This window comes from Heptranchias perlo, chromosome 17, assembly GCF_035084215.1.
Source record: "Heptranchias perlo isolate sHepPer1 chromosome 17, sHepPer1.hap1, whole genome shotgun sequence".
NCBI lineage: Eukaryota > Metazoa > Chordata > Chondrichthyes > Hexanchiformes > Hexanchidae > Heptranchias > Heptranchias perlo.
The window spans coordinates 59,993,356-60,014,004 of NC_090341.1; the positions used below are offsets into that span (position 1 = coordinate 59,993,356).

The following is a 20,649-nucleotide window of genomic DNA, read 5'->3' on the forward strand; positions in this document are numbered from 1 at the left end:
CTTTTTGAAAGCCCATTTATCGCAGGTCTACGGTGAAAAGGGGGTTGGGAAACCGATATGTCACAAAGCTGCTACATACGAACATATGAATTAAGAGCAGGAGTAGGCCATTCGGCCCCTCGAGCCTGCTCTGCCATTTGATAAGACCGTGGCTGATCTGATTGCAACCTCAACCCTATTTTCCCGTCTACCCACTATAACCTTTGACTCCCTTGTTAATCAGGAATCTATCTATCTCAGCCTTAAAAATATTCAATGACCCTGCCTCCACCGCTCTCTGGGGAAGGGAGTTCCACAGACTCACGACCCTCTGAGAGAAAAAATTTCTCCTCATCTCTGTCTTAAATGGGAGACCCCTTATTTTTAAACTGTGGCCCCTCGTTCTAGTCTCTCCCACAAGGGGAAACATCCTCTCAGCATCTACCCCTTCTAGTCCCCTCAGGATCTTATATGTTTCATTAAGATCACCTCTCATTCTTCTAAACTCCAGTGTATACAGGCCCAACTTGTCCAACCTTTCCTCTTAAGATAACCCCCTCATCCCAGGAACCAGTCGAGTGAACCTTCTCTGAACTGCCTCCAAAGCAATTATGTCCTTTCTTAAATAAGGAGACCAAAACTGCACACAGTATTCTAGATGTGGTCTCACCAATGCCCTGTACAACTGTAGCAAAACATCTCTACTTTTATATTCCATTCCCCTTGCAATAAATGACAACATTCCATTTACCTTCCTAATCACTTGCTGTACCTGCATACTAACTTTTTGTGATTCATGTACTCGGACACCCAGATCCCTCTGTACCTCAGAGTTCTGCAATCTCTCTCCATTTAAATAATATACTGCTTTTCTATTCCTCCTGCCAAAGTGGACAAGTTCACATTTTCCCACATTATACTCCATCTGCCAAATTTTTGCCCACTCACTTAACCTATCTATATCCCTTTGCAGACTCCTTATGTCCTCTTCACAATTTACTTTCCTACCGACCTTTGTGTCGTCAGCAAATTTAGCAACCATACATTCGGTCCCTTCATCCAAGTCATTGATATAGATTGTAAATAGTTGAGGCCCCAGCACTGATCCCTGTGGCACTCCACTCGTTACATCTTGCCAACCTGAAAATGACCCATTTATGCCTACTCTCTGTTTCCTGTCAGCTAACCAATCCTTTATCCATGCTAATATGTTACCCCCTACACCATGAGCTCTTATTTTGTGTGGTAGCCTTTGATGTGGCACCTTGTCAAAAGCCTTCTGGAAATCCAAGTACACCAGATCCACAGGATCCCCTTTATCCACGTTGCTTGTTACTTCCTCAAAGAACTCTAACAAATTAGTCAAACACGATTTCCCTTTCACAAAGCCATGTTGACTCTGCCTGATTGCATTAAGATTTTCTAAGTGCCCTGCTATAACCTCCTTAATAATAGATTCTTGCATTTTCCCTATGCCAGATGTTAAGCTAACTGACCTGTAGTTTCCTGCTTTCTGTCTCCCTCCTTTCTTGAATAGAGGAGTTACATTCGCTATTTTCCAATCTGATTGGACCATTCCAGAATCTAGGAAATTTTGGAAAATTAATACCAATGCATCTACTATCTCTGCAGCCACTTCTTTTAAGACCCTAGGATGAAGTCCGTCAGGACCTGGGGACTTGTCAGCTTTTAGATCTAAAATTTTTTTCAGAACCCTTTCCCTGGTGATTGTAAACGTTTTAAGTTCCTCCCTCCCTTTCACCTCTTCATAGAATCATGGAATCGTAGAAAATTTATGGCACAGAAGGAGGCCATTCGTCGCATCGTATCCACGCCGGCTGAGAAATGAGCCACCCAGCCTAATCCCACTTTCCCGCATTCTCTCGTGATTCACAATTATTTCTGGCATGTTATTTGTATCCTCTACAGTGAAGACGGATGCAAAATATCTGTTCAATTCATCCACCATTTCCTTATTCTCCATTATTAATTCCCCAGACTCTCTCTCTAGAGGGCCAATGCTCACTTTACTTACTTTTTTCCTTTTTAAATACCTGTAGAAACTCTTACTATCTGTTTTTATATTTCTCTCATACTCCAATTTCTCCCTCAATATTTTTTTACTCATGCTTTGCTGTTTTTTATATTCTGTCCAATCTTCTGACCTGCCACTAATCTTTGCGGAATTGCCAGGACCTACTCCGTTAATGGTAGGGCGTTGGGGAGAGTTATAGAACAAAGAGATCTAGGAGTACAGGTTCATAGCTCCTTGAAAGTGGAGTCACAGGTGGATAGGGTGATGAAGAAGGCATTCGGCATGCTTGGTTTCATTGGCCAGAACATTGAATACAGGAGTTGGGATGTCTTGTTGAAGTTGTACAAGACATTAGTAAGGCCACACTTGGAATACTGTGTACAGTTCTGGTCACCCTATTATGGAAAGGATATTATTAAACTAGAAAGAGTGCAGAAAAGATTTACTAGGATGCTACCGGGACTTGATGGTTTGACTTATAGGGAGAGGTTAGATAGACTGGGACTTTTTTCCCTGGAGAGTAGGAGGTTTAGGGGTGATCTTATAGAAGTCTATAAAATAATGAGGGGCATAAATAAGGTAGATAGTCAAAATCTTTTCCCAAAGGTAGGGGAGTCTATAACGAGGGGACATAGATTTAAGGTGAGAGGGGAGAGATACAAAAGGATCCAGAGGGGCAATTTTTTCACTCAAAGGGTGGTGAGTGTCTGGAACGAGCTGCCAGAGGCAGTAGTAGAGGCGGGTACAATTTTGTCTTTTAAAAAGCATTTGGACAGTTACATGGGTATAGAGGGATATGGGCCAAGTGCAGGCAGTTGGGACTAGCTTAGTGGTATAAACTGGGCGACATGGACATGTTGGGCCGAAGGGCCTGTTTCCATGTTGTAAACTTCTATGATTCTATGAATGCTTTTTTTCCCAATTTGATACTATCTTTAACTTCCTTGGTTAGCCACGGATGGTACATCCTTCCCCTAGAGTCTTTCTTTCTCACTTGAATGTATCTTTGCTGAGTGTTATGAAATATCTCATTAAATGTCTGCCACTGCATCTCTACTGACCTATCCCTTAACCTAAGTTCCCAATTCACTTTAGCCAGTTCTGTCTTCATGCCCTCATAATTGCCCTTATTTAAGTTTAAAACACTAATCTTAGACTTACTCTTCTCTCCCTCAAACTGAATGCGAAATTCAATCATATTGTGATCACTGCTACCTAGAGGCTCCTTTACAATGAGGTCATTAATTAATCCCGTCTCATTACACATTACCAGATCTAGAATATCCTGCCCTCTGGTTGGTTCTAGAACATGCTGCTCTAAGAAACTGTCCTGAAAGCACTCTCTGAACTCATCTTCCAGGCTACCTTTGCCAATCAGATTCTTCCAATCTATATGTAGATTAAAGTCACCCATGATTATCGCTGTTCCTTTCTCACAAGCCCCCATTATTCCTTCCTGTATACCTGCCCTATGGTGTGGTTACTGTGAGGGGGCCTATAAACTACTCCATTGGTGACTTCTTGCCTTGACTATGTCTTATCACTGCCCAAACTGATTATACATCTTGCTCTTTAGAATTGAGGTTATTTCTCTCTATTATACTCATGTCATCCTTAATTAACAGAGCTACCCCTCCACCTTTTCCCAGCTTCCAGTCCTTCTGAAATGTCAAGTACCCTTGAATATTCAGATTCCAGCCTTTGTCATCTTGCAGCCATGTCTCTGTAATGGCTATCAGATCGTACATATTTATTTCTATTTGAGCTGTCAATTCAACCATTTTGTTACCAATGATACGCGCATTCAGATACAAAGCCTTTAGTGCTGTCTTTTTACTATTTTTGCAACCTCTAGCCTTATCTGCTGGCACACTGTTAAATTTGCATGTCCCCTCCTGCCACTCTCTGATTATCATTTCCCTTATTGCTACCTTGCTCTCTTGCCTTGTCTTCTTTCTTTAATTTATCACATCTTCCCTTACTTGATCACTCGCCCCCATTATTTAATTTAGAGCCTTCTCTACTGCCCTAGTTATACGATTCGCCCCAGCACGGTTCAGATGAAGACCGTCCCAACGGTACAGCTACTACTTTCCCCAGTACTGGTGCCAGTGCCCCATGAATCAAACCCATTTCTCCCATACCAATCTTTGAGCCACGAATTTAACTCTCTAATCTTATTTACCCTATGCCAATTTGCTCGTGGCTCAGGTAATAATCCAGAGATTATTATCTTTGAGGTTCTGCTTTTTAATTTAGCCCCTAGCTGCTCATGCTCCCTAAGCAGATCCTCTTCCCTCGTCCTACCTATGTTGTTGGTACCTACATGGGCCACGACAACTGGATCTTCCCCCTCCCACTGCAAGTTCCTCTCCAGCCCAAAGCAGATGTCTCAAACCTTGGCAACGGGCAGGCAACACAGCCTTCTGAACTCTCGTTCTCGGCTGCAGAGAACCGTGGTCGCAGTCCCAAAGCCACTGGGGGATGTGCGTACTACATTCCGTATTAATTATAGAAGATTGCGTGAGGTGACCATTTTTGTCAGAAGCCAAGGATTTAGCACACTGGGCCTGACTTCAGGTGTACATTCTGCCAGCAGGTCGAAGAATAGAATCGTAGAAGGGTTACAGCAAGGAAGGAAGCCATTCGGCCCATTGAATCCGTGCCGGCTCTATGCAAGACCAATCCAGCTAGTCCTAATCCCCTGCCCTATCCCTGTAGCCCTGACATTTTTTTCCTTTCAAGTCTTTATCAAGTTCCCTTTTGAAAGCCACAATTGAATCTGACTCAACTACCACCCCTTGGCAGTGCATTCCAGATCCTAACCACTCGCTGTGTAAAAAAGTTTTTTCCTCATGTCACCTTTGTTTCTTTTGCTAATCTCCATAAATCTATGTCCTCTGGTTGTGGACCATTCTGCCAATGGGAACAGTTTCTCTCTATCTACTCTGTCTAGACCCTTCAGGATTTTGAATACCTCGACCAAGGAGAACAACCCCAGCTTCTCCAGTCTATCCACATAACTAAAGTCCCTCATCCCTGGAATCATTCCAGAAAATCTTTTCTGCACCCTCTCTAAGGCCTTCACATCTTTCCTAAAGTGCAGTGCCAGGAACTGGACACAATCCTCCAGTTGTGGTCGAACCATTGTTTTATAAAGGTTCATCATGATTTCCTTACTTTTGTACTCTATGCCTCTATTTATAAAGCCCAGGATCCCAGTATTTTTTTTAACTGCTTTCTCAACCTGCCCTGCCACCTTCAACGATTTGTGCACATATACCCCCAGATCTCTCTCTTCCTGTACCTCTTTTAAAATTGTGCCCTTTAGTTTATATTGCCTCTCCCCGTTCTTCCTACCGAAATGTATCACTTTGCATTTATCTACCACATGTCCGTCCATTCCACCAGCCTGTCCTCTTGATGTCTATCACTATCCTCCTCACGGTTCACTATACTTCCAAGTTTTGTGTCATCTGCAAATTTTGAAATTGTGCCCTGTACACCCAAGTCCAAGTCATTAATCTATATCAAGAAAAGTAGTGTTCCTAGTACTGACCCCTGGAGAACACCACTGTACACCTTCCTCCAGTCTGAAAAACAACCGTTTACCACTACTCTCTGCTTCCTGTTACTTCGCCAATTTTATATCCATGCTGCTACTGCCCCCTTTATTCCATGGGCTTCAATCTTGATGACAAGCCTATTGTGCAGCACTTTATCAAACACCTTTTGAATCCCGAATGATGTGTTGACTGGTCTGATTTCCAGTTGTTGTATACAATGTACCTGGAGTGGAGTCGCCCACGAGACTGGACCACTTAACAGATCTGATGCGCCTACTCTTGGATGCAGACTGTGAAACTTTTAAAACAATTAGCAATTTTTGAGAAAGAAAGTAGCATCCCAAGGGCATGTTGGCCTGGATTTTGCTCCACGGTAATGTTTCCTGCCAGAGGTGCATTGAGGCAGCACTTCTACCTAATGGTTTGACCCCAATCTGACCCTGTCCTCTTTTCCTGAGTTGCGATTATTGTTCTAATCAGGGCAGCCTCTCAGCGTTATTATTGTTGACTGTTGGAAACTCACCTCTGGGAAACGGAGGGAACAGTTGCTTGGTACCGAGGCAAAGAAACCAGCCAGTGGAGTGGTCAAGCACAGTGGAGTTGGCCCTGGCAATCAACCCCTGCACAGCAATTCAGTGCTGGAAAAGGTTTGGTGACAACACTAAGCTCGCCAAGGTAATAGGAGACAGTCACACCTTCTAACAATGCAATGAAAGAATGTGCTTCATGTTTGCATTCTCCTTAGCTACACTGGGCTAAAACCCTATTTACAACTTATTAGAAATGTACGTGAGGTGCAGTGAGAACCTTGGCCCATGTACTGAATCATTCAAATGCTGACATTCCCATTTCAGATATATTCTGGTAACTTGAAATGAGAGCGTTGGTAGTTGTGGAGGCATGTCAGCATATGAATGATTGGATATCACTGAAGGATTTCCCTCACAAGCCACCTCTATAGATGTCTGGCAGCTGGGGACGGGTTCTCCAGTGCGATCTCTTCCACGATCAGGGCCTAGGTTGCCAGCTGAACCTGCCGAACCTTGTCCCATTCTTTTTCCTCCACCAAGGCATTAATCAGTCCTTGGCAAAGTGGTAGTGTGCAAACCACAACATTGCGAGATGCCCTGGCTGGAGTGCCTCCTTAGATTTATCCAAACACCTTCAAAATACCAGTGTCGGTTCAATGAGAATTCTGATGGCATCATGAATCTCTTTGTATCAGTGCTCCTTGGGAGTCTGCGGGTTCTAAACCAATTTCCTCAGCCTCTGCTGTAGAGGGTCCTCTTGATTACTACAACAACTTGCATTTATATAGCTTCTTTAACATAGTAAAACGTCACAAGGTGCTTTACAGGAGCGATTATCAAACAAAATTTGACACCAAGCCACATAAGGAGATACTAGGACAGGTGACCAAAAGCTTGGTCTAAGAGGTAGGTTTAAGGAGTGTCTTAAAGGAGGAGAGAGAGGCAGAGAGGTTTCGGGAGGGAATTCCAGAGCTTAGGGCCTAGACAGCTGAAGGCATAGTCGCCAATTGTGGAGCAATTAAAATCGGGGATGCGCAAGAGGCAAGAATTGGAGGAGCGCAGAGATCTCGGAGGGTTGTAGGGCTGGAGGAGGTTACAGAGATAGGGAGGGGTGAGGCCATGGAGAGATTTGAAAACAAGGATGAGAATTTTAAATTTGAGGCTTCCCGGATCGGGAGGCAATGTCGGTCAGCGAGCACAGGGGTGATGGGAGAACGGGACTTGGTGCGAGTTAGGATGCGAACAGCAGAATTTTGGATGAGCTCCTTTCACCTTTGAATAGTGGTTGGATTGTATGTTTTAATATAAAAGAATTATAGCAGCTTCCTGGATAGTGAGCATTCACATGTATCATGTGGTGCTTGTCTTTGGACACCAATTGGAAATTGAGCAAATGAAACTTTTCCTGCTTGGAAGTTTATAATGTTCCTAAAAGGGACATGTCTGGTGGTGAGTATAATCAATTGTATCTTGGGAAATCCAGCCAATCTATAAAAGTTGGCAGCCCGCTCATATTGATGTCCAAGGTTCATAGGAAAGGAGATAAATGGAGCTGCTTGTACCAGCAATGCATTGGCGGACAGCCAATTGGCTGATGTTGCCTGAATGGAAGCAGTGGAATTGGGAGTTTCGCACCACAATGACTTCTACTACTGCCGACATTCCTTCTGGCAGAGGCTGCGTCCGGGGTAAGCAGGTGGCACAACTCTGTTATTGGCTCACAAGAGAACTGCAGCCTTTTCAAGCATTGCTGAGCCAGGAGGTCCTGATGTGACCGTGTGGCTCTAAGAATCATAGGCCCTAAAATTCTGAAGGGGTTCTCCCAACCTCCCATTGTAACTTCGGCCGGAGACCAGAGGAACCCGTGCACACATGGCGTCAAGATCTGAAAACGCGGTTTGTCCGGGAGTTCTGCCAGTCACCTGCTGAAGTTCGACCTGGAGAACCTCTGGCGTTTCAGGCCTTACGAATTTTGCAATATTTGGTCCATCACACCTGTGGTGGCTCTTTGAAAGATTTATCCACTTAACCCCATACCTTTTTAATTTTTTCTTTTTCAAATGTTTAGTCACTTCCCTTTTAAAAGCTAATATGGATTCTGCTTCCTCCACTGTTCCTGGCAGGGCATTGTGCCCAAATAATCCCCTTACTATTAAAAAAAATTCTGCTAACCTCTCCCTTTGTACTTTTGGTGATCATCTTTAAAACGCTGCCCTCTGGTTAGTTACTGACTCACTGATCAGTGGAAATAGTTGTCCCTTATTTTTCTGTTTTTTTGCCTGTACCAGGAGATTACATTGCTGCGGAGGGGGGTCTAGTTATGATGCTCCAGCCATTATGAGGTGTGGGGCAGGCTTGATGGGCCAGCTGGTTTTTTCTTGCCTGTCAATTTTGTATGTTCTTATTTACCTTATCAAAATGTCTCACGTGGAGGCAAAGGTACCTGCAGATGGGGCCAGGCACCACCAACGTTGCTGGATCAGCCGGGCCTCCCTTCAGAGAAGTGGAATCCTTAATGGAAACACTGATATTTCCTGTCAGTAATGATGGTGGAAAAATATTATGCATCAGCACCATTGCTGAAACCGGCAGGTTCCAGAAAGTGAAAAAAAAAGAAAAGGAATGTTCAATAGAAAACTAGGAAGTAATTTGTGACAGTGACCTTCGCCCTCCCCCCACCTCTGTCGGCAGATGCCTAACATCACCAAATGTCTCTTCTACAGGGTTTCATTTTGGGAGGCGGCAAGAGAGGCAAAATACTGCCCTGAATCCACTCAAGGATAGGTGGCAAGTCAAGAGAGGAAAGTCAAGCTCTCTCTTGCTCTCTCTCTTGCTCGTATATCCATGCTGTACCTGCCCTGGGAGTGTTTGATGGGACAGTGCAGAGGGAGCTTTACTCTGTATCTAACTCGTGCTGTACCTGCCCTGGGAGTGTTTGATGGGACAGTGTAGAGGGAGCTTTACTCTGTATCTAACCCCGTGCTGTACCTGCCCTGGGAGTGTTTGATGGGACAGTGCAGAGGGAGCTTTACTCTGTATCTAACCCCGTGCTGTACCTGCCCTGGGAGTGTTTGATGGGACAGTGTAGAGGGAGCTTTACTCTGTATCTAACCCGTGCTGTACCTGCCCTGGGAGTGTTTGATGGGACAGTGCAGAGGGAGCTTTACTCTGTATCTAACCCCGTGCTGTACCTGCCCTGGGAGTGTTTGATGGGACAGTGTAGAGGTGCCTTTACTCTGTATCTAACCCATGCTGTACCTGCCCTGGGAGTGTTTGATTGGACAGTGTAGAGGTGCCTTTACTCTGTATCTAACCCGTGCTGTACCTGCTCTGGGAGGGTTTGATATGACTGTCTACTGTATATCTAGTCTTTTATTCTATATCTAACTGTGCTGTTTCATACCTGGGGATTTTTGATAGGTTGGGAGATGGGTCAGGGTGGCTGTGGAAGGATCCAGGGTTATAGGAGCCTCTGGAGTAGCTGAGAGTAACAGAGTCCAGGGAGGTTGTCAACAGTCTGGAGGTTTGGGGAGGTCAGTGTGAGTTGAGGAGGCTGGGGATTGTCACTAAATCAGGGATTCTGAGATAGCTGCTGATGAATGGAAACATAGGGAGGTCACTGAATGTCAGGGAGTAGGAGATTGATGGGGGTCAGGCAGTCTGGGGAGGTTGTTGAGAATTGAGGAGACTTCTGAAGATGTTGCTGAGGAATGGGGAGCATTCTGAGGTTGCAGAGTTTGGAAGGCTCATGGGGTTCCTGAGACAGAGTGACTAGGGGTGCCCCTGAGATCAGGAAGGCTGGAGAGGTCACTGTTTCAGGGACGTTGGCGAGGTCGTTAAGTATCGGGAGCCGAGGGAGGCCTCGGCCTTTTGGAGGCTAGTCAAGGAGCCTACTTGGAGTCTGGGTAGGTAGCTGATGCTTGGGGAGTCTAGGGAAGCCACTAAGGGTCAAGGAGGCTGTAAGTCTGAAGAGGTCGTATTTTCAGGAAGGCTTGCAAGAGCTCTGAGGATCAGGAAGGCTGATAAGGTCTCTGAGAGCAAGGGAATTTCGGAAGGTCATTGGGTTAAAGAGGCTGCCCAGGTGGCTGAGGATGAGGAAATCTGGGAAGGTCATTGAATCAAGGAGCATGAGGAGATTGCTGAGGATTGGAGAGGCTTTGGAGATAACTGAGTCAGATTTTCCATGGAGGTCACTGAGGATAAGAACATAAATAGGAGCAGGAGTAGGCATATATAAGGGGTACGCAAGTATATCCTTCCTTAAAAAAGGAGACCAAAACTGCACACAGTACTCCAGGTGAGATCTCACTAAAGCCCTGTACAATTGTAGTAAGACTTCCTTACTCTTGTACTCCAACCCCCCTTGCAATAAAGGCTAACATGCCATTTGCTTTCCTAATTGTTTGCTGTACCTGCACACTAACTTTTTGTGTTTCTTGTACCAGGACACCCAAGTCTCTCTGAACACCAACATTTCATAGTTTCTCACCATTTATGAAATATTCTGTTTTTCTATTCTTCATACCAAAGTGACTATCCTCTCATTTGTATCTGCCACCTTCTTGCCCACCACTTAACCTGTCTCTATCTCTTTGCAGACTCTTTGTGTCCTCCTCACAGCTTACTTTGCCACCTAGCTTTGTTCTTGTGGAAGTCCAGGAGATTGAAGCTCAGGCAGTCCGGGAAGGTTGGTGATCCCCAACCCTGGAAGTTTCCAAGTGCCCCACCCCCCCACCCCTTTAAAGCAGAAAAGTGCCTGCTTTAAAAGAATTAAATAAAACGCACTTACCTCCACTTAGGGAATGCAGGCCTCAATTCTGACCTGGATTCCCAGGTTGGACCCATAGCCATTACTGGGCCAGCCAGTACCTGCGCTGACCCTTCAAAGGCTCCCTTGAGGGCCAAGATCTCACACACCCACGGTAGGGAGTCCCTGGCTCTGCCCACTCCTGCAGATGGCCATGTTTGAGGTCACTGAGCCACCACTGCACTTCCCTTCATATGGCGAATACTGGTGATTGCTTTCGATGGCAAGTGGGCTCTCCTCTATCTGTACTCATCAAGGAGGATCGGCAGATCAGCATCAGTAAAATTCTGGGTTAACCCCTTCAGCCACCACTTTCCTGGGGTCATCTTTGCGAGCCACCAGACTATGAGGTAGAAGCCATTACGAAGTCTTAAGAAAACACTAAATCCTTTGGTAAGAAATCACTGCAGTTGAACATTCTGATAGAAGCCAGATGAGAAAACACACACCACTTATCTGCTGTGTCTCCAGTAATCTGTAGCCACCATAAGGTGCTAGTAGACTTTATAAAGTACGGTATCCTAGTGGTTACAGTACTGTACTGTACAACAGTAGCTCATGGGTTCATATTCCACTATGAAAAGTTGCGGAATTGAAAAATCCGGTCATTTGTTGGCAAGCGCCAGAAAATAAGCATGAAAGTTCCTGGATCATTGTAAAAACCCAACTAATGTCCTTTACAGATGTGAAACTGCCACCCTCCCTGGTTTGACCTGGATGTGACCAGCCCCACACCACATGGTTGACTCTTCATACCCTTCGAGCAACTCAGGATGGCAATAAATACTGCCATCCACAGCTCGAGAGGAAAAAGTAACGGGTTTTAAAGCCCGCAGCAACAAGTTTCCTTACTCCTCCCCTACTCCCAGTGTTACGCTCGTGAGTTGTGCTCTTGGTCTGCCGGTGAATATTACAAATGAGCTAACCCTCAACTTCTGCAGATTTGGCAGCACTATTTGCAGAGGGACGGTCTTAAACCACAGCATGGATTTTTGGGGGCCTCATTTTAGGGAATTTTGGTAAAAATATACAGCCATTTTCTACATATTTTGTGTATTTAGAAAGCCTGATATTGTGGTGTCTTCATTAGTAAGAAGCAACTGTACACTGGAAACTGGCAGCCAGTTTCCAATTTGATGATATATCTCATGTTTATGGTTTATTCCACCCACCCTCAAACAGGTGGCAGCGCCGGCACGGGCCCACAATCCAAGGACCGCATCACATGACGTCACACTGAACCATGTCAACCCAGGGGCAAAGAAGCAAAGGCTGATGGTTAAAGGTACACTGTATTTCAGCTTGTGAGAGTTCTTCAAATTCATCAAAGTCTGTGAAGATCACTTGGCACTGGATTTAAAACTGGCAAGCAACTGTGTTAAACATCAGGAAAAATAACTACTAGAGAGTCACCCACCACAGCTGGTGGGATCTCAGACTGTGGGTAAACCAAAAAAAGAAATTGAACATTAGCCACAGAACTTAAGGAGTTAAAAGTGAGCCATTTTACAGATGGAATAATAAGAATTGGAATTACAGCAAAAAACAAACACGGCAGAAGCATTTATGAAACATTCAAATGTTCAAAGCTTGAGTTCCAGAGCAATAACCTCCATCAGAAAAAAATATATACCTGTCCTTTGAAGCCAAGCTGCCCACAGGCACATCAAAAATGGACCGTACAGCAGAAAGATTGTCCGTGCCTCTGATGGACATGGCTGAAGACCCAAAATGCTCATCAGCAAACGCCAAGCACCTTAGATGAATTGAGAAATCATCACCCAGAACTGGGTGTTAATGACCTGCTGTATTTATCTCTAGCACCATATCATGCTGCAGTGTGCTATAATATAGCAGAGATTGGAAATGGTTATCAAGGACACCCACAACCAAAGTGACAAACCAGTGGCTCTGAAATTTATCTGCAAAGAAACAAAATGAAAGTCTCTGCTGTTTTACAGTTCTGGCCAAGTTGACACAAACCTGCTGATCAAATTCCATCTACCGCGGCTAGTGGAGAACAGTCAACAAATGAGAGCGGGAACACTAACTGTGCTGAAGCACCTCATCATCGCTGTCTCTTCAGAGCGAGACAGGAAGATGGTTCAGATTGACAGAAGGAACAGCTATGAAACCAATGCTTCTGGACAATAGCGGTAGATGGTATAAGATACACTCAGGCCATTCTCACTGCAGTGTGTGAGCATGATCGATTGCACCAACACCGTAGCAGCATTGTTTGCCAAACTTTAGAAAGAGGATCTGCAAACTGAGATTGAAAAGATTTTTCTTAATACAATAAAAAGGTAAATCTTACTGAACCTCGTGCTGCTGACACGACTTCTGATTGCGTTTTGTCGCCCATAACGGAGGAGGCTGAGGTTACTGCAAGTCATAAACCTGTATATCACCCACAACAGTGAGGGTTTGGGAAAAAGGGGCTTCCTCTATTAATTCATTGTTTAGCAGCGAACTCAAAGGAATTTCTGACCCAATGAGAAGGGGAAGGGAAACTGGCTGCTTTTGTTTCAAAACTTTGGAGATAATTGACGATATGGAATGGATGTGCCAGCTCAGTGAGGAAATGAACAGACCGATCTCCACCTACTATAGTTACCCACATAAGATGGGCCTTCTATAGAAGTCTCTTGGTATAGTGCTGTGTCAGATGTACAGCAGGAACATAATGGAGGAACTTCATTAAAGGCTACTGACTGTTCACAATGGGACTTTTGGGAAGGAGGATGTAGGTGTTGGAGTTGTTTGTGTGCCAGGGAGCATTTTGGTGAGATTCTCAGTTGCTTGGAGAATTTCACTGACAAATGTATTTTAAGAACAGTAGAAGTTGCTTTGACCTTGTTGAAGACAAGTTTTGATTTGGATGTGAATGAAGCTCAGCACACTGGTTCTGCATTATGGTACATGAGACTAAATGTACCTGAGGATCTTGTTCTGTTCAAAATAGAGGCTCACAGTCTGCCAGTTGTTATTTTCCAATCAGTACAATTTGACAGAAGATAAATGTGACATGGAAGCTCACTACATTAAAGTTGAGCCTGCTAAAGACTGACTGTGATGGCCAGATCCATCCAGTCCAGTGGCCAGACTTACTTTCAGTTCCATCAGAATACAGAACTGCTGATGTATATGCAGGAACTTAGCAAGGCTGAGCCAACAGAGCTGCTGTGGAGTTCTGTTTGACAGCCTGCAGTGAATGCCTACACACATCATGTACACCTGTATCCTCAGCCAAAGGAAGCTGACACCTCAGAATGAATGAAAACCCGCTTCAACAGCGTGTTCGTTAAGTAACTAGAATCAGGGAAGGACCAGAAAGATACAAATAGCGATATAAAAGTGAGAGACTACACTGAAACAACATCTGGTTCGGAATGTCTCCTGAAACAAATTTTACTTCGGGCCTTCTCTGATGGTCTTTATTGAAGCACATTGAAGACTGGATAACATCACCAAAGGGCTATGAATGTGAGAGAGAGAGAGAGAGCACACCACAGCTGCTGAAAACTTACTACTGGAATCTAGCAGTGTTTCATAACTCGGTGGCTCTGATTGGATAGCTGGTGCCACAATGCACACACCCATTGCTTACAAGATGGCAGATAGCTGTGGAGAATTTGTATATATTGCTTTACAGCCAGCTGCGTTAGGAAGGCTTAATGTCGATTGGAATGTGAGCAGATAGAGACTGCAAACAATCAAAGAACAGTTCGAAAGAAAGACTTGCATTTATATAGCGCCTTTCACAACCTCGGACGTCCCAAAGCGCTTCACAGCCAATGAATTACTTATGAAGTGTAGTCACTGTTGTAATGTAGGAAACCCGGCTGTCAATTTGTTCACAGCAAGCTCCCACAAACAACAATGATATAAATGACCAGATAATCTGTTTTTTAGTGATACTGCTTGAGGGATAAATATTGGCCAGGACACCGGGGTATCTCCTGTGTTCTTGGAATAGTGCCATGGGACCTTTTACATCCACCTCAGAGGGCAGATGGGGCCTCAGTTTAACGTCTTATCCAAAAGACGGCACCTCCGATAGTGCGGCACTCCCTCAGTAATACACTGGAGTATCAGCCTGGATTATGTGCTCAAGTGTCTGGAATGGGACTTGAACCCACACCCTTCTGACTCAGAGATGAGAGGCTACCACTGAGCCAAGACTGTCGCCTAATACAACACTGACAGCTCAGTCCATTTTCAGACGTGCTCTGAGATTGCAGGTGTCACTTTAAAGCGTTTACCCATACGAGCTGACTAATAAGCTCATCAAGGCTGACCAACACCCAGGCTATTCCAGTGCAGTCACTCTGGTCATGTAAATTATTATTAAAAGACGTAGTACTGCACTTTGGGATCAGGGCCCAGAGACACTCAGGATTAACTCCAGTTAATCACTCCACACAGAGTGAAGCATTCAATTCTAAATACCGTAACCATTCTGACTGCACAGACTATGCTGACAGTAGGGTCCTGGCTCCTCAATCCCCTCTTCCTTTGAGCGAGTGCACCATTGGCGTGTGGAAATCACTGGTGGAGGAGACCAAATTGGATACAAGTTCAATTAAATACCCGCTGGATAATCACAACAAAGTGTTACCAATTGAGGAAAGGTAAGACTCTCTCATCAATGAGGGTGTGACAGAAGATTCAATTCCTGAACCCCTGGCTGTTATATGTGCTGACTGGAGACGTTGACAAAGCCTGAGGCTGTGGAGGCCGTAAACAAACAATATTACTAAATTCCTGTCTGTCAGCTCAGCAACGACTATGGGGCCCAATGAATTCAGTCCACTGTTGTCAGTTCTGAACTAACCTGGTCGCTTCACTCACCTGCATCCCTTCATCTGCAGACGTTCAGCTCCCAGCTAGTTCATTTCAGCTTCTGCATCAGTCTCCACTTCCCTTATTATTTTCTTCCCAATGACGAAAGAAAGCAGAGAGAAAGCCCAGCTCAGAATGGAACACCACAAAGCAAAAATGTTGGCGTTTATTGTGTGGAGACGATGATGGCCATGTGCTGACTCATGTGGGAATAGGGATCAGATGATGGATCCACAAATACCACAAGCAACATAGGACCAGGAGTAGGCCATTCAGCCCCTCGAGCCTGCCCAACCATTTGATAAGATCAAGGCTGATCTGTGATCTAGCTCCATATACCTGCCTTTGGCCCATATCCCTTAATACCTTTGGTTGCCAAAAAGCTATCTATCTCAGATTTAAATTTAGCAATTGAGCTCGCATCAATTGCCGTTTGCGGAAGAGAGTTCCAAACTTCTACCACCCTTTGTGTGTAGAAATGTTTTCTAATCTCACTCCTGAAAGGTCTGGCTCTAATTTTTAGACTGTGCCCCCTACTCCTAGAATCCCCAACCAGCGGAAATAGTTTCTCTCTATCCACCCTATCTGTTCCCCTTAATATCTTATAAACTTCGATCAGATCACCCCTTAAACTCCTAAACTCCAGAGAATACAACCCCAATTTGTGTAATCTCTCCTCGTAACTTAACCCTTGAAGTCCGGGTATCATTCTAGTAAACCTACGCTGCACTCCCTCCAAGGCCAATATGTCCTTCCAAAGGTGCGGTGCCCAGAACTGCTCACAGTACTCCAGGTGTGGTCTAACCAGGGTTTTGTATAGCTGCAGCATAACTTCTGCCCCCTTGTACTCCAGTCCTCTAGATACAAAGGCCAGCATTCCATTAGCCTTATTGATTATTTTCTGCACCTGTTCATGACACTTCAATGATCTATGTACCTGAACCCCTAAGTCCCTTTGGACGCCCACTGTTTTTAACTTTTTACCATTTAGAAAGTGCCCTGTTCTATCCTTTTTTGTTCCAAAGTGGATGACCTCACATTTGTCTGCATTGTATCCCATTTGCCACAGTTTTGCCCATTCACCTAATCTATCAATATCGCTTTGTAATTTTATGTTTTCATCTACACTGCTAACAATGCCACCAATCTTTGTGTCATCGGCAAACTTAGATATGAGACTTTCTATGCCTTCATCTAAGTCGTTAATAAATATTGTGAATAATTGAGGCCCCAAGACAGATCCCTGCGGGACTCCACTAGTCACATCCTGCCAATGTGAGTACCTACCCATTATCCCTACTCTCTGTCGCCTTTCGCTCAGCCAACTTCCTAACCAAGTCCGTACTTTTCCCTCGATTCCATGGGCTTCTATCTTAGCTAACAGTCTCTTATGTGGGACCTTATCAAATGCCTTCTGGAAGTCCATATAAATAAAGAGTGTGTAGGTAGGCTCAGAGAGAGAGTGTAGGTAGGCTCAGAGAGAGAGAGAGTGTAGGTAGGCTCAGCGAGAGAGAGAGTGTAGGTAGGCTCAGAGAGAGAGTGTGTAGGTAGGCTCAGAGAGAGAGAGTGTAAATATGCTCAGAGAGAGAGAGTGTGTGTAGGTGGGCTCAGAGAGAGAGAGAGTGTAGGTAGGCTCAGAGAGAGAGAGTGTAAATATGCTCAGAGAGAGAGAGTGTGTGTAGGTGGGCTCAGAGAGAGAGAGAGTGTAGGTAGGCTCAGAGAGAGAGAGTGTAAATATGCTCAGAGAGAGAGAGTGTGTGTAGGTGGGCTCAGAGAGAGAGAGAGTGTAGGTAGGCTCAGAGAGAGAGAGAGTGTGTAGGTAGGCTCAGAGAGAGAGAGAGAGTGTAGGTAGGCTCAGAGAGAGAGAGAGTGTAGGTAGGCTCAGAGAGAGAGAGAGAGAGAGTGTAGGTAGGCTCAGAGAGAGAGAGTGTAGGTAGGCTCAGAGAGAGAAAGAGAGAGTGTGTAGGTAGGCTCAGAGAGAGAAAGAGAGAGTGTGTAGGTAGGCTCAGAGAGAGAGAGTGTAGGTAGGCTCAGAGAGAGAGAGAGGGAGTGTTTAGGTGGGCCCAGCGAGAGAGGGAGTGTGTCGGTGGGCCCAGCGAGAGAGGGAGTGTGTCGGTGGGCCCAGCGAGAGAGGGAGTGTGTCGGTGGGCCCAGCGAGAGAGGGAGTGTGTCGGTGGGCCCAGCGAGAGAGGGAGTGTTTAGGTGGGCCCAGCGAGAGAGGGAGTGTGTCAGTGGGCCCAGCGAGAGAGGGAGTGTGTAGGTGGGCCCAGCGAGAGAGGGAGTGTGTAGGTGGGCCCAGCGAGAGAGGGAGTGTGTCGGTGGGCCCAGCGAGAGAGGGAGTGTGTAGGTGGGCCCAGCGAGAGAGGGAGTGTGTCAGTGGGCCCAGCGAGAGAGGGAGTGTGTCGGTGGGCCCAGCGAGAGAGGGAGTGTGTCGGTGGGCCCAGCGAGAGAGGGAGTGTGTCGGTGGGCCCAGCGAGAGAGGGAGTGTGTAGGTGGGCCCAGCGAGAGAGGGAGTGTGTCGGTGGGCCCAGCGAGAGAGGGAGTGTGTAGGTGGGCCCAGCGAGAGAGGGAGTGTTTAGGTGGGCCCAGCGAGAGAGGGAGTGTGTCAGTGGGCCCAGCGAGAGAGGGAGTGTGTAGGTGGGCCCAGCGAGAGAGGGAGTGTGTAGGTGGGCCCAGCGAGAGAGGGAGTGTGTAGGTGGGCCCAGCGAGAGAGGGAGTGTGTAGGTGGGCCCAGCGAGAGAGGGAGTGTGTCAGTGGGCCCAGCGAGAGAGGGAGTGTGTCGGTGGGCCCAGCGAGAGAGGGAGTGTGTCGGTGGGCCCAGCGAGAGAGGGAGTGTTTAGGTGGGCCCAGCGAGAGAGGGAGTGTGTAGGTGGGCCCAGCGAGAGAGGGAGTGTGTCAGTGGGCCCAGCGAGAGAGGGAGTGTGTCGGTGGGCCCAGCGAGAGAGGGAGTGTGTCGGTGGGCCCAGCGAGAGAGGGAGTGTTTAGGTGGGCCCAGCGAGAGAGGGAGTGTGTCAGTGGGCCCAGCGAGAGAGGGAGTGTGTCGGTGGGCCCAGCGAGAGAGGGAGTGTGTCGGTGGGCCCAGCGAGAGAGGGAGTGTGTCGGTGGGCCCAGCGAGAGAAGGAGTGTGTCGGTGGGCCCAGCGAGAGAGGGAGTGTGTCGGTGGGCCCAGCGAGAGAGGGAGTGTTTAGGTGGGCCCAGCGAGAGAGGGAGTGTGTCGGTGGGCCCAGCGAGAGAGGGAGTGTGTCGGTGGGCCCAGCGAGAGAGGGAGTGTTTAGGTGGGCCTAGCGAGAGAGGGAGTGTGTCGGTGGGCCCAGCGAGAGAGGGAGTGTTTAGGTGGGCCTAGCGAGAGAGGGCCTTTAGTGGCGCTCCAACTCCTGCGCTCTCTCCCGGGTCCGCTTCAGCCTAGAGCTCTGCTCCGAGTGGAGGTGGGCCTTCAGGCCAGGGCCTTTAGTGGCACTCCTGGGCCTTTGGTGGCACTCCGAGTCCTGCGCTCTCTCTCAGGTCCGCTCCGGCCTGGAGCTCCGCTCCGAGTGAAGGTGGACCTTCGAGTTTAGGCTTTTAGGGGCGCTCCGAGTCCTGCGATCACTCCCAGATCCGTTCCCGCCTGTATCTGCGCTCCGCTGGGAGGAATCTTGGCCAAGTACTCTGGGTCTTGCCTGATTTGTATTGCAGCACGGCTCAAACTGCCCGATTTGATACACAGGAGTCTTCTGCCTTCAGTGGGCTCACACCTGGCCCTCACGTACATACCAATATCTGCATACACGTATGGCTGATTCTTCTGTTTGTCCAGTTGCTTTCCATTCAGCACCTGGGTAACATTACAATTGGAATTCCCGACCTAATTGAAAAGTATTTTTTAAAGCTGCTGTGTGCAATGATTGCTGGGATGGAAATCATGGAGATTCACAATAATTTAGAGCTAGAGGTGATGCCATTGTTTTGAAACTCATTCATCAATTGGATGCAAATGCAATCATACCTTTCCTACCTAATACAAAGGTACTAATAAGGATTGGGCTTTTTTGAGGTGGAGTCTGATAAAGTGTGGTCTGCAGCATTTATTCTGTTCAGAGACTTAGTCAGGAGTGGAAATTACTTTTCAGAACCTTGTCTCTTGAGCCTGGTCAGCTTACTAGTGCACCTTGATGAAAAGAGCAAAGAGGCCATCGGGATATACAGATTTACCCAGGTCTTGGCCACCCATTGGTGGGGTTGGATAATGTGTGCAGAGTGATTGAGAGTATTTAGTGGACCCCTCCTGAACTATAGGATGTTCCTGAAGGATCTATCACAATATAGTATCAAAGACTTCCCTGACAGGATTGACTCCTTGGAATCTGATCTAAGAGCAAATTCAATGTTCTGTTCAACTTCATTTTTCCTACCTCCAGAAGAACATTTCCACACCCTATGCTGCTTTGGCATTTGCTGTTGACCAACAGCACAGACGCTACACCTGCTCCACATGTGCCTAATGGGACTAAAGGTGGAGGGGTGGCCCCAGGATCGAAGGTGCTAATGATGCTCGGAGAAAATGGCTTGTTTGAAAATGGTATTTTGCATTTCTTTTTGTGTTCTGAAATAAATAAAAAAACTGTTGTAACTAGTTTTTTTAGATCTTAAAACAACAGTGAATTGCTGTGAAACTTGCTATTAAATATCACAATGCAACACAGAAATTAGAATCCACAAATTGCTGTGTGTAATGATGCTTTTCAGACACAAGAAACATATTTCCTGAAAGTCATTTTCTGCTGTGATGGGACAAGTGAATTCCATGAGCAATTGACCTATCGTTGGTGAATAGTACTGTGATGTTCTGAGGGCTCTTTTATGAACTTGTGCTGTTGGCACAGAACTTGTATGATGGGAGTGCATGGTTTT

The 20,649-nt window shown here is 46.2% G+C and overlaps 1 protein-coding gene across 8 annotated transcripts in view; it reads left to right on the plus strand.

Annotated features, from left to right (window-relative positions):
• The window catches only part of LOC137334338 (methyl-CpG-binding domain protein 4-like), a 120,186-nt gene extending 99,742 nt beyond the window's left edge, over nt 1-20,444 (plus strand). For 4 of the 8 annotated variants that reach the window (XM_067999038.1, XM_067999042.1, XM_067999041.1 and 1 more), the window contains one exon: nt 12,100-20,444. The gene's annotated coding sequence lies outside the window, so the exon portion shown is untranslated. The remainder of the gene's footprint in view (nt 1-12,099) is intronic. The other 4 variants (XM_067999044.1, XM_067999043.1, XM_067999045.1 and 1 more) reach the window with 4 other exon arrangements.
• The last annotated feature ends 205 nt before the right edge of the window (nt 20,445-20,649 follow it).